Source organism: Scyliorhinus torazame, chromosome 11 (genome assembly GCF_047496885.1).
Source record: "Scyliorhinus torazame isolate Kashiwa2021f chromosome 11, sScyTor2.1, whole genome shotgun sequence".
In the NCBI taxonomy this organism is placed as follows: Eukaryota; Metazoa; Chordata; class Chondrichthyes; order Carcharhiniformes; family Scyliorhinidae; genus Scyliorhinus; species Scyliorhinus torazame.
In genome coordinates this window covers 181,079,242-181,092,115 of record NC_092717.1, presented here as the reverse complement: position 1 = coordinate 181,092,115, position 12,874 = coordinate 181,079,242, and the positions used below count along the sequence as shown (strand labels likewise).

Sequence of the window (12,874 nt, the reverse complement as noted above, 5' to 3'; positions counted from 1 at the left end):
GCAGCATGAGGAAAATGCATTTAAATGTGTGAACTGTGGTTTGAATGAAACAACTGGCGGTCGTGACGTTTTGTCTCTTGAGTAAAATCTAGTGGAGAATGTGGGCATCAATCCCACTACCTCCCACATGCAAAGCTAGCGCTCTGCCACTTGAGCTAATTCCCCCTGCTCGGCACCAAATATGTGCCAATTGTCCTCACTTTCTGCAAAATGATGTTGTGACAGCAGTAGAATTGTGAATGGGGGCTCCCTGATCCCTCAACAAAGTATATGTTTTAACAAATACTGACAAACAGAAGCCTTCTTAGCGCAGTAGGCAGCGCGTCAGTCTCATAATCTGAAGGTCCTGAGTTCAATCCTCAGAGAGGGCAGATTTTTATTTAAAAATCCTCGCCTTTTCCACTTATTTCATATTCCCATCTCCGCCGCTGAGAGAAATGCAGACAAGCTGCTTGCAGCAGCTCTGCAAATCATTCGGCATCACTGTGTTGTGGCAGATGAAAAACATCTGAAAGTGCCTCACCACTGCTTGCAATGAAACGACCGGTGAGCCTGATGCTTTGCCCAAAGGGAAAATCAATGTGAAGAATGTGGCCATCTATCTGACTCCACCATGCTAACCCAGCTCTCTAACATTTGCAACAATTCCCCCAACTTGGCTGTGTTTTCATGTTTCTGGCTGCCCAGGATCACTTCAGTCTCTGTCTCCAAGATACTCGAAAAACGGCAGAGCAATTCTGCTTTGGCTATGCCTGCTACCTCAACACAGCGATTTTTCGAATCGACTCAACGTGACCAAGCAACTGCAGCTTGTACCACCAGTAGAATGGAAAACCACAGTGGCCGGGTAATGATCAGTGAGGGGCCTGAAGGTGCGTATTAGAAAAACTGGGAGGGAAATTTGCAGTCAGCACAAGTGGAAGGGAGCAGTCAACACCCCTGCCTCAGTGATAGAAATCTTCCTTTGCTTGCAGGTGAGTGCCTACTTTTTGGATGCATTGCTGCTCAAAGGAACTCCTGCTGGCACGCAGATGGAATTGCAGCAGCATCACCACCGTGTTGTCGACTGCCTTCCTCCAGGAAAAGATGTTTCCTCTGCCTTGACAACAACATGTTAAGCTATAATTCAGCTATTCATTTGGCAATACAGTTTCTACCAAAGCATTGTTTATCACACACTTACTTCTAAAAGTGCACCCATAAATTGTATTCGCCATTCAAGAAGCGACCTAGCGTTGACTTTGGTGTATTAACGCCTCGGGTCTTCTGCTGTACCAACTGAGCCATTGAGGCAAAGCCTCAAAATCCACAGTGTTTGTTCAATGTTGACCGTTCACCTTTTAGCCCTTGAGGCCATTATCTGCATTTTAAAGCCAAAGCTGTGGGTCCACTTTGAGCAGCCAGTAGGTTGTGCCTCCTTTTAAATGCACAATGTTTCTGACACTATCTCAATTAATGTCTTCCTCCCTCTCTCCCTCAATTCTTTCAGCATGCATTGCTTTGTGACGGGGATTGTTTACCGTATCCCTTTTAGCCCTTGTGGGCTTCACCTTCATCTTAATGACAAAGGTGTGGGCACACTGTGAATCGCCAGCTTCTCCTTGCAGGTTGCGCCTGTGTTCTAAGGGATAATGTGGCTGAGTCTGCATCGCAAGCTGATGTATTTTTCTCTAAGCTGCCTCAATGTTTTCTGAAGATTTTTCACTTTGGCAGGATGCAGACTGTAAGGATGTCAAAACATGGTCATGCTGTCTGCAGAGCAATACAGTGCATGCCTCCTTATCGCAGTAGGCAGCACATCAATCCCATCATTTGAAGTTCCTGAGGATAATCTTCAGGGAGGGCAGCATTGTGTTCAAACGATTTCCAACCTCTGATGTCACGTTGCCATCTCTGCTGTTGGCAGAAAGGAAGGCAACTTGCTTGCAGCAGCCCTCCAAATGATTGGTCTTCTCTGTGCAGCAGCATGAGGAAAATGCATTGAAATGTGTGAACTGTGGTTTGAATGAAACACCTGGTGGTCGTGACGTTTTGTCTCTTGAGTAAAATCTAGTGGAGAATGTGGGCATCAATCCCACTACCTCACACATGCAAAGCTAGCGCTCTGCCACTTGAGCTAATTCCCCCTGCTCGGCACCAAATGTGTGCCAATTGTCCTCACTTTCTGCAAAATGATGTTGTGACAGCAGTAGAATTGTGCATGGGGGCTCCCTGATGCCTCAACAAAGTATATGTTATAACAAACACCAACAAACAGAAGCCTTCTTAGCGCAGTAGGCAGCGTGTCAGTCTCATAATCTGAAGGTCCTGAGTTCAATCCTCAGAGGGGCAGATTTTTATTTAAAAATCCTTCGCCTTTTCCACTTAATTCATATTCCCATCTCCGCCGCTGATAGAAATGCAGACAACCTGCTTGCAGCAGCTCTGCAAATCATTCGGCATCACTGTGTTGTGGCAGATGAAAAACATCTGAAAGTGCCTCACCACTGCTTGCAATGAAACGACCGGTGAGCCTGATGCTTTGCCCAACGGGAAAATTAATGTGAAGAATGTGGCCATCTATCTGACTCCACCATGCTAATCCAGCTCTCTAACATTTGCAACAATTCCCCCAACTTGGCTGTGTTTTCATGTTTCTGGCTGCCCAGGATCACTTCAGTCTCTGTCTCCAAGATACTCGAAAAACGGCAGAGCAATTCTGCTTTGGCTATGCCTGCTACCTCAACACAGCAATTTTTCGAATCGACTCAACGTGACCAAGCAACTGCAGCTTGTACCACCAGTAGAATGGAAAACCACAGTGGCCGGGTAATGATCAGTGAGGGGCCTGAAGGTGCGTATTAGAAAAACTGGGAGGGAAATTTGCAGTCAGCACAAGTGGAAGGGAGCAGTTGACACCCCTGCCTCAGTGATAGAAATCTTCCTTTGCTTGCAGGTGAGTGCCTACTTTTTGGATGCATTGCTGCTCAAAGGAACTCCTGCTGGCACGCAGATGGAATTGCAGCAGCATCACCACCGTGTTGTCGACTGCCTTCCTCCAGGAAAAGATGTTTCCTCTGCCTTGACAACAACATGTTAGCTATAATTCAGCTATTCATTTGGCAATACAGTTTCTACCAAAGCATAGTTTATCACACACTTACTTCTCAAAGTGCACCCATAAATTGTATTCGCTATTCAAGCAGCAAGCTAGCGTTGACTTTGGTGTATTAACGCCTCCGGTCTTCTGCTGCACCAACTGAGCCATTGAGGCAAAGCCTCAAAATCCACAGTGTTTGTTCAATGTTGACCGTTCACCTTTTAGCCCTTGAGGCCATTATCTGCATTTTAAAGCCAAAGCTGTGGGTACACTTTGAGCAGCCAGTAGGTTGGGCCTCCTTTTAAATGCACAATGTTTCTGACACTATCTCAATTAACGTCTTCCTCCCTCTCTACCTCAATTGTTTCAGCATGCATTGCTTTGTGACGGGGATTGTTTAGCGTATCCCTTTTAGCCCTTGTGGGCTTCACCTTCATCTTAATGACAAAGGTGTGGGCACACTGTGAATCGCCAGCTTCTCCTTGCAGGTTGCGCCTGTGTTCTAAAGGATAACGTGTCTGAGTCTGCATCGCAAGCTGATGTATTTTTCTCTAAGCTGCCTCAATGTTTTCTGAAGATTTTTCACTTTGGCAGGATGCAGACTGTAAGGATGGTAAAACTGGTCATGCTGTCTGCAGAGCAATTCAGTGCATGCCTCCTTATCGCAGTAGGCAGCACATCAATCCCATCATTTGAAGTTCCTGAGTATAATCTTCAGGCAGGGCAGCATTGTGTTCAAACGATTTCCAACCTCTGATGTCACGTTGCCATCTCTGCTGTTGGCAGAAAGGAAGGCAACTTGCTTGCAGCAGCCCTCCAAATGATTGGTCTTCTCTGTGCAGCAGCATGAGGAAAATGCATTTAAATGTGTGAACTGTGGTTTGAATGAAACAACTGATGGTCGTGACGTTTTGTCTCTTGTGTAAAATCTAGTGGAGAATGTGGGCATTGATCCCACTACTTCTCACATGCAAAGCTAGCGCTCTGCCACTTGAGCTAATTCCCCCTGGTCGGCACGAAATGTGTGCCAATTGTCCTCACTTTCTGCAAAATGATGTTGTAACAGCAGTAGAATTGTGCATAGGGGCTCCCTGATGCCTCAACAAAGTATATGTTATAACAAACACCAACAAACAGAAGCCTTCTTAGCGCAGAAGGCAGCGTGTCAGTCTCATAATCTGAAGGTCCTGAGTTCAATCCTCAGAGAGGGCAGATTTTTATTAAAAAATCCTTCGCCTTTTCCACTTATTTCATATTCCCATCTCCGCCGCTGATAGAAATGCAGACAACCTGCTTGCAGCCGCTCTGCAAATCATTCGGCATCACTGTGTTGTGGCAGATGAAAAACATCTGAAAGTGCCTCACCAGCCTTACAATGAAACGACTGGTGAGCCTGATGCTTTGCCCAAAGGGAAAATCAATGTGAAGAATGTGGCCATCTATCTGGCTCCACCATGCTAATCCAGCTCTCTAACATTTGCAACAATTCCCCCAACTTGGCTGTGTTTTCATGTTTCTGGCTGCCCAGGATCACTTCAGTCTCTGTCTCCAAGATACTCGAAAAACGGCAGAGCAATTCTGCTTTGGCTATGCCTGCTACCTCAACACAGCGATTTTTCGAATCGACTCAACGTGACCAAGCAACTGCAGCTTGTACCACCAGCGGAATGGAAAACCACAGTGGCCGGGTAATGATCAGTGAGGGGCCTGAAGGTGCATATTAGAAAAACTGGGAGGGAAATTTGCAGTCAGCACAAGTGGAAGGGAGCAGTCAACACCCCTGCCTCAGTGATAGAAATCTTCCTTTGCTTGCAGGTGAGTGCCTACTTTTTGGATGCATTGCTGATCAAAGGAACTACTGCTGGCACGCAGATGGAATTGCAGCAGCATCACCACCGTGTTGTCGACTGCCTTCCTCCAGGAAAAGATGTTTCCTCTGCCTTGACAACAACATGTTAAGCTATAATTCAGCTATTCATTTCGCAATGCAGTTTCTACCAAAGCATTGTTTATCACACGCTTACTTCTAAATGTGCACCCATAAATTGTATTCGCTATTCAAGAAGCGACCTAGCGTTGACTTTGGTGTATTAACGCCTCGGGTCTTCTGCTGTACCAACTGAGCCATTGAGGCAAAGCCTCAAAATCCACAGTGTTTGTTCAATGTTGACCGTTCACCTTTTAGCCCTTGAGGCCATTATCTGCATTTTAAAGCCAAAGCTGTGGGTACACTTTGAGCAGCCAGTAGGTTGTGCCTCCTTTTAAATGCACAATGTTTCTGACACTATCTCAATTAATGTCTTCCTCCCTCTCTCCCTCAATTGTTTCAGCATGCATTGCTTTGTGACGGGGATTGTTTAGCGTATCCCTTTTAGCCCTTGTGGGCTTCACCTTCATCTTAATGACAAAGGTGTGGGCACACTGTGAATCGCCAGCTTCTCCTTGCAGGTTGTGCCTGTGTTCTAAAGGATAACGTGTCTGAGTCTGCATCGCAAGCTGATGTATTTTTCTCTAAGCTGCCTCAATGTTTTCTGAAGATTTTTCACTTTGGCAGGATGCAGACTGTAAGGATGTCAAAACTGGTCATGCTGTCTGCAGAGCAATTCAGTGCATGCCTCCTTATCGCAGTAGGCAGCACATCAATCCCATCATTTGAAGTTCCTGAGGATGATCTTCAGGGAGGGCAGCATTGTGTTCAAACGATTTCCAACCTCTGATGTCACGTTGCCATCTCTGCTGTTGGCAGAAAGGAAGGCAACTTGCTTGCAGCAGCCCTCCAAATGATTGGTCTTCTCTGTGCAGCAGCATGAGGAAAATGCATTTAAATGTGTGAACTGTGGTTTGAATGAAACAACTGATGGTCGTGACGTTTTGTCTCTTGTGTAAAATCTAGTGGAGAATGTGGGCATTGATCCCACTACCTCTCACATGCAAAACTAACACTCTGCCACTTGAGCTAATTCCCCCTAGTCGGCACCAAATGTGTGCCAATTGTCCTCACTTTCTGCAAAATGATGTTGTAACAGCAGTAGAATTGTGCATGGGGGCTCCCTGATGCCTCAACAAAGTATATGTTATAACAAACACAAACAGACGGAAGCCTTCTTAGCGCAGTAGGCAGCGTGTCAGTCTCATAATCTGAAGGTCCTGAGTTCGATCCTCAGAGAGGGCAGATTTTTATTTAAAAATCCTTCGCCTTTTCCACTTATTTCATATTCCCATCTCCGCCGCTAATAGAAATGCAGACAACCTGCTTGCAGCAGCTCTGCAAATCATTCGGCATCACTGTGTTGTGGCAGATGAAAAACATCTGAAAGTGCTTCACCACTGCTTGCAATGAAACGACCGGTGAGCCTGATGCTTTGCCCAAAGGGAAAATTAATGTGAAGAATGTGGCCATCTATCTGACTCCACCATGCTAATCCAGCTCTCTAACATTTGCAACAATTCCCCCAACTTGGCTGTGTTTTCATGTTTCTGGCTGCCCAGGATCACTTCAGTCTCTGTCTCCAAGATACTCGAAAAACGGCAGAGCAATTCTGCTTTGGCTATGCCTGCTACCTCAACACAGCGATTTTTCGAATCGACTCAACGTGACCAAGCAACTGCAGCTTGTACCACCAGCAGAATGGAAAACCACAGTGGCCGGGTAATGATCAGTGAGGGGCCTGAAGGTGCGTATTAGAAAAACTGGGAGGGAAATTTGCAGTCAGCACAAGTGGAAGGGAGCAGTCGACACCCTTTTGGCTAAGATCAAGTGTAGTCTCATTTGATCGAGGGAAGCTGAGGATTTCGATGTCGATCGTGGATTGGAGAACTTGGAGGGATTGAAGTCGTAAAAGAGGAAACGTTTGGAGCTTGGCTGCTATTGGTGGATCTACATGCTGGCCTAAACCTCTGGTTTAGGCCTAACGCCGATACAGTTTCACACCCAACGAACGAGCTGTGGATGCAGCTGCATCCCGACCACCAGGCTGGGGAGTGCGAAACACTGTCCGATTCACAGTGAAGAAAACGGAAGGAGAGTCACCTTTGGATCGGATACTCTTCGTGAAGCGGGTGCTGCTCGAGTGTTGTGGGTTTAAAGCAACAGAAATCTTCTGCTTGCAAAGCTTCCCCAAGAATGGCTTCTTTGATGTCACCTTCAAGAGCGCCGCAGCGTGCATCAAATTCTTGTATGTCTTCAAGGAAAAAGGTAACCAGAGTCCCCTGTCGATCCTGACTGCGGAGCCTCTGTTTACGCTACCGGCACAGCGAAATCGGGTTGTTACACTGCACACGTACAACCCCCACGTCCCTGTGTCTGATGTGCTCACGTTCCTCGCCAGGTACGCTGAGCTGAAAAGTGACAGCGTGCAAGTGAAAGACACCTTCGGCATCTGGACAATGAGCACCAGGTCAAGGTGACCCTAAGAACGGACAGCAACGGAGCCATCCTGCATCCCCCCTCCAATTTCGCTATTGGAGTAAATCGTGGCTACCTCTACTACGTGGGACAGCCATGAGTATGCCACTCCTGTGGCAAAACGGGGCAAGTTGCCGCAAACTGCAGTGTGACCTTCTGCAAGAACTGCAGGCAGGAGGGACACATGAATAAGGACTGCAAGGAAGACAAGTGCTGCAACCTGTGTGGGGAGGCCGGCCATCTTTACAGGGCCTGCCCGAAACGCGGGGCGACATATGCACAGATCATCAGCAGCGGAGTCAAAAAGGCGACCAGAGAGGAGGTGCATACACCCTCCACCGAAAAAGACACCACGGTTCAGAATGAGGAAAAGCAACAGAAGGGCCCCCAACAAAAAGAGGAGGCCCCAGCACCTCCTGACAACCCAACCCCAGCCCCATCTGATGAGGAACACTCAATGGAAGAGGAAGAGGATGGGACAAAGAATAAAGAGCCCTGGGAAACCGTGAACAGGGACAAACGAAAGAGAAAACAAAAAAACAAACTGAAGAACCCCCTGAGGGGTAGTGGCAAAAAGCGACACCTCTCAGCCAGCGCACTTAGTGCCGACACCTCATCCGATGAGGGAAAACAGGACAAGAATCGGCCTCAGATAAAGAGGCAAAGCACCAACGTGGAACGGAAGGCACAGACCCCCCAGACCACCGACCGGGAAGAAAACAAGGTCACAGACCAACCCCCGATAGCAACGAGCAGCAACAACCCAGGTGAAGACCGGCCTGCAACCCCAACACCTACTGACTGCCACGACGAACCCCAGGGCTACACCACCCCCCCAATGCATCTGCATCAAAATCACGGGGCCAGTACGGACCAGAACAGTTTTCTCAGCCCTGCAACTGTGCTAAAGTTTGCGAGCACCACCGGCATGCTGGGGAACATTCAACAGCTGGAACAGCCAACTGTATAGACTCTGGACTCTTGAGACTGGTAAATCTATCTTTTTATAATGGGTTTAAAAATTGCATCCATAAATGTGCGAAGCATCAAAGATACTTCGCGGTGTGTAGCCACACTCAACTATTTGGCAAATGTAAAAGCTGACCTACTGTTCCTGCAGGAGTGCGGAATTCCGCACCTCAGCAACTACAGGCGCTGGTCGAGCTGGTGGTCCCACGGGCCATCCATCTGGTCAGGAGGAAACGACTGCCGCTCCTCCGGCCTGGGTATTCTGCTGCGGGGAGGCAACTTCACCATCTCCGACGTTAAGGAGGTGGTGGGCGGGCGCCTCCTCGTAGCAGACGTGAAATACAAAAACACCCCTCTCAGACTTATTAATGTGTACGCCCCGGCCGTAAAAAGTGAGCGGCTGGCAGTTCTTCAGCAACTCCCACTGCTGTTGGCCACCTCCAAGCCGGTCATCCTGGGTGGTGACTTCAACTGCATCATCGATGCGGCTGGACGATCCAGCAAAGCCGACAGCAAACTAGACGCTACGTCCAGACTCCTGATGGAAACGGTAAAAGACGCCAAGCTGCTCGACGTCTGCAGCAACCCTGCAGACGACGCGCAGCGTAGATACACATGGTCACGGCCAGACGGGTCCGTCCGCTCCAGGATAGACTTCTTTTTTGTGTCCCGAGCTTTCACGGTCAGGTCCACCGACGTAACGCCGGTGTTCTTCTCTGACCACTGCCTCCTATTGGCCGACTGCCACCTGCAGGAAGACCAGGGGGTATGCAGGGGGACGTGGAAGCTAAATGTAAAACTGCTGACCCCTGAGAACATCGAGGAACTCAGGAGGGATTACAAAGGTTGGAGAACCGTGAAACCCCTCTTTGAGGCCCCACATCTCTGGTGGGAAGCAATCAAGGGGAATATCAAGAGGTTTTTCATCCTCAAGGGCGTTCAAAAGGTGAGAGAGAGACGAGGGGTCATGTCCAGGCTCCAGAAAAGTATGCAAAATTTGCTCCAGCTGCAGTCGATGGGGGTGGATGTCAAGGAGGATCTCCAAGAGGTGAAGAGCCAGCAAGCCTCGCTCTACACCTCGGAGGCCTCCAAGGTTATCTTCCGTTCCAGAGTCCGCTCCGTGGAGCAGGACGAAAAGTGCTCACGCTTCTTCTTCCAAAAGGTGCACAGAGAGACCTCTGTGATCAGCAGCCTGAAGGAAGAAGATGGCTCTGAAAAGTCATCGCAGTCTGACATCCTGAGGATCAGCCAATCCTTTTATGCCGGACTGTATGACCTGAAGCCAACAGATAGCACTGTTTCCCAGACCTTCCTGTCGACTATCACGGAGGTCATAGGCGACAGCGAGCTGGAAAACCTGGACAAACCACTAACTCTGGACGAGCTGACAAAGGCCGCCAAGTCCTTCGAGACGAGTAAAACTCCCGGAAGCGACGGCTTACCGGTTGAGTTGTATTCGGCTCTGTGGGACTGGATGGGCCCAGACCTGCTGGAAGTGTACGAGAGTATGCTTCTGGAAGGCAGCATGTCAGAGTCCATGAGGAAAGGCATCATCACCCTCATCTACAAGCAGAAGGGGGAAAGGGAAGAAATTCGAAATTGGCGACCCATTTCACTGTTGAATGTGGACTACAAAATTCTAGCAAAGGTCATCGCCAATCGGGTCAGGTCTGCTCTGGAGTCGAGGCCATGTTCTTTGGGAACTGGGCCGACCGGTCCTTTATCCCCTTCACTGTCAGGTCAGATTACCTGAAGGTGCTGGGGATATGGTTCGGAGCTGCTGGGGTGTGCACCAAAAACTGGGAGGAGCGCATAGGAAAGGTAAGACAGAAACTGGGCTGGTGGGAGCAACGCTCCCTCTCCATTGCGGGCAAAACCCTGGTCATCAGGTGTGAGGTACTCTCGGTGCTACTGTACGTGGCGCAGGTCTGGCCCATAACCCGACCCTACGCCACAGCAGTCACCCGGGCCATCTTCAAATTTATCTGGCGATCCAAGATGGACCGTGTCCGAAGGGACACCATGTACAAACCTCTGGAGAAGGGAGGGCGGAACATACCCAACGCCTCCCTCATCCTGTTGGCCACCTTTGTGTCCAGTTGCATCAAGCTGTGCGTGGACCCCCAGTATGCAAACACCAAGTGTCACTACATACTGAGGTTCTACCTGTCCCCGGTGTTACGAAGGATGGGCCTGGCCTCATTGCCGCGGAACGCTCCAAGTAGTTGGACCGTACCGTACCACCTGTCCTTCGTGGAAAAGTTTTTGAAGAAAAACACCTTTGACCACAAGGCAATGAAGCAGTGGTCAGCACGTAATGTCCTCGAGGCCCTCAGGGAAAAGGAGACCGTGGAGGGCGTTGGATGGTTCCCTGAGCAGACTGCCAGAGTCATCTGGCAGAACGCCTCATCACCAGAACTTTCAAACAAGCACCAAGACCTAGCTTGGCTGGTGGTGAGAAAGGCCCTCCCTGTCAGATTCTTCATGCAAACCCGAAGGCTCTGCACCAATGCACGCTGCCCTCGGAGTGGCTGTGGGGGAAATGAGACGGTCACACACCTCCTTGTGGAATGTGCCTTTGCAAAGAAGGTCTGGAGAGAGATGCAGTGGTATTTGTCAAGGTTTATCCCAAACAGCTCTGTGACACAGGACTCTGTGCTCTACAGACTGTTTCCAGGGACACACACCGAGACAAATATCAACTGCTGCTGGAAGGTCATCAACTCGGTAAAAGACGCTCTTTGGTCTGCCCGAAACTTGCTGATCTTCCAGTGCAAAGAATTGTCCTCGACCGAGTGTTGCAGACTGGCACATTCCAAGGTCCAGGACTACGTGCTGAGGGACGCACTCAAGCTTGGGGCAGCTGCCGCCAAGGCGCAATGGGGAAAGACCACTGTGTAAAGTCTTTCCAGCAAATGTACACCGAGGGGCGCGTAACAGTGTAAAGCCCCTCGGTCTGGGCAACCAACACTCCAATGTATAAAACAAACATGCCACTGTAAATATTTAAGAAGGAATTGTAATGTAAAGAGTGATATGTGTACGACAATATCAAAATTGAATGAAAGAAAGTCAAGGCAACATGTCACCCTGCCGGAAATGTACAGTCAAGACAATTTGAAATGTTTCTGTAATGCTCATGATAAATTTTTATGAATAAAGTATATTTTTTTGAAAAAAAAACTCCTGCTGGCACGCAGATGGAATTGCAGCAGCATCACCACCGTGTTGTCGACTGCCTTCTTCCAGGAAAAGATGTTTCCTCTGCCTTGACAACAACATGTTAAGCTATAATTCAGCTATTCATTTGGCAATACAGTTTCTACCAAAGCATAGTTTATCACACACTTACTTCTCAAAGTGCACCCATAAATTGTATTCGCTATTCAAGCAGCAAGCTAGCGTTGACTTTGGTGTATTAACGCCTCCGGTCTTCTGCTGTACCAACTGAGCCATTGAGGCAAAGCCTCAAAATCCACAGTGTTTGTTCAATGTTGACCGTTCACCTTTTAGCCCTTGAGGCCATTATCTGCATTTTAAAGCCAAAGCTGTGGGTACACTTTGAGCAGCCAGTAGGTTGGGCCTCCTTTTAAATGCACAATGTTTCTGACATTATCTCACTTAATGTCTTCCTCCCTCTCTCCCTCAATTGTTTCAGCATGCATTGCTTTGTGACGGGGATTGTTTACTGTATCCCTTTTAGCCCTTGTGGGCTTCACCTTCATCTTAATGACAAAGGTGTGGGCACACTGTGAATCGCCAGCTTCTCCTTGCAGGTTGCGCCTGTGTTCTAAGGGATAACGTGTCTGAGTCTGCATCGCAAGCTGATGTATTTTTCTCTCAGCTGCCTCAATGTTTTCTGAAGATTTTTCACTTTGGCAGGATGCAGACTGTAAGGATGGCAAAACTGGTCATGCTGTCTGCAGAGCAATTCAGTGCATGCCTCCTTATCGCAGTAGGCAGCACATCAATCCCATCATTTGAAGTTCCTGAGGATAATCTTCAGGGAGGGCAGCATTGTGTTCAAACGATTTCCAACCTCTGATGTCACGTTGCCATCTCTGCTGTTGGCAGAAAGGAAGGCAACTTGCTTGCAGCAGCCCTCCAAATGATTGGTCTTCTCTGTGCAGCAGCATGAGGAAAATGCATTGAAATGTGTGAACTGTGGTTTGAATGAAACAACTGGTGGTCGTGACGTTTTGTCTCTTGAGTAAAATCTAGCGGAGAATGTGGGCATTGATCCCACTACCTCTCACATGCAAAGCGAGCGCTCTGCCACTTGAGCTAATTCCCCCTGGTCGGCACCAAACGTGTGCCAATTGTCCTAACTTTCTGGAAAATGATGTTGTAACAGCAGTAGAATTGTGCATAGGGGCTCCCTGATGCCTCAACAAAGTATATGTTATAACAAACACCAAGAA

General features: G+C 48.4%; 4 non-coding genes across 4 annotated transcripts; all 4 read left to right on the top strand.

Moving 5' to 3' along the window:
• The first annotated feature begins 298 nt into the window (after positions 1 to 298).
• Positions 299 to 371, top strand: trnam-cau (transfer RNA methionine (anticodon CAU)). The gene has a single exon. It is a non-coding gene; the product is annotated as a tRNA-Met (tRNA).
• A 1,888-nt stretch (positions 372 to 2,259) lies between these two features.
• On the top strand, positions 2,260 to 2,331 carry trnam-cau (transfer RNA methionine (anticodon CAU)). The gene has a single exon. It is a non-coding gene; the product is annotated as a tRNA-Met (tRNA).
• Positions 2,332 to 4,218: 1,887 nt separating this feature from the next.
• Positions 4,219 to 4,291, top strand: trnam-cau (transfer RNA methionine (anticodon CAU)). Its single transcript has one exon. It is a non-coding gene; the product is annotated as a tRNA-Met (tRNA).
• Positions 4,292 to 6,178: 1,887 nt separating this feature from the next.
• trnam-cau (transfer RNA methionine (anticodon CAU)) lies at positions 6,179 to 6,251 on the top strand. The gene has a single exon. It is a non-coding gene; the product is annotated as a tRNA-Met (tRNA).
• The last annotated feature ends 6,623 nt before the right edge of the window (positions 6,252 to 12,874 follow it).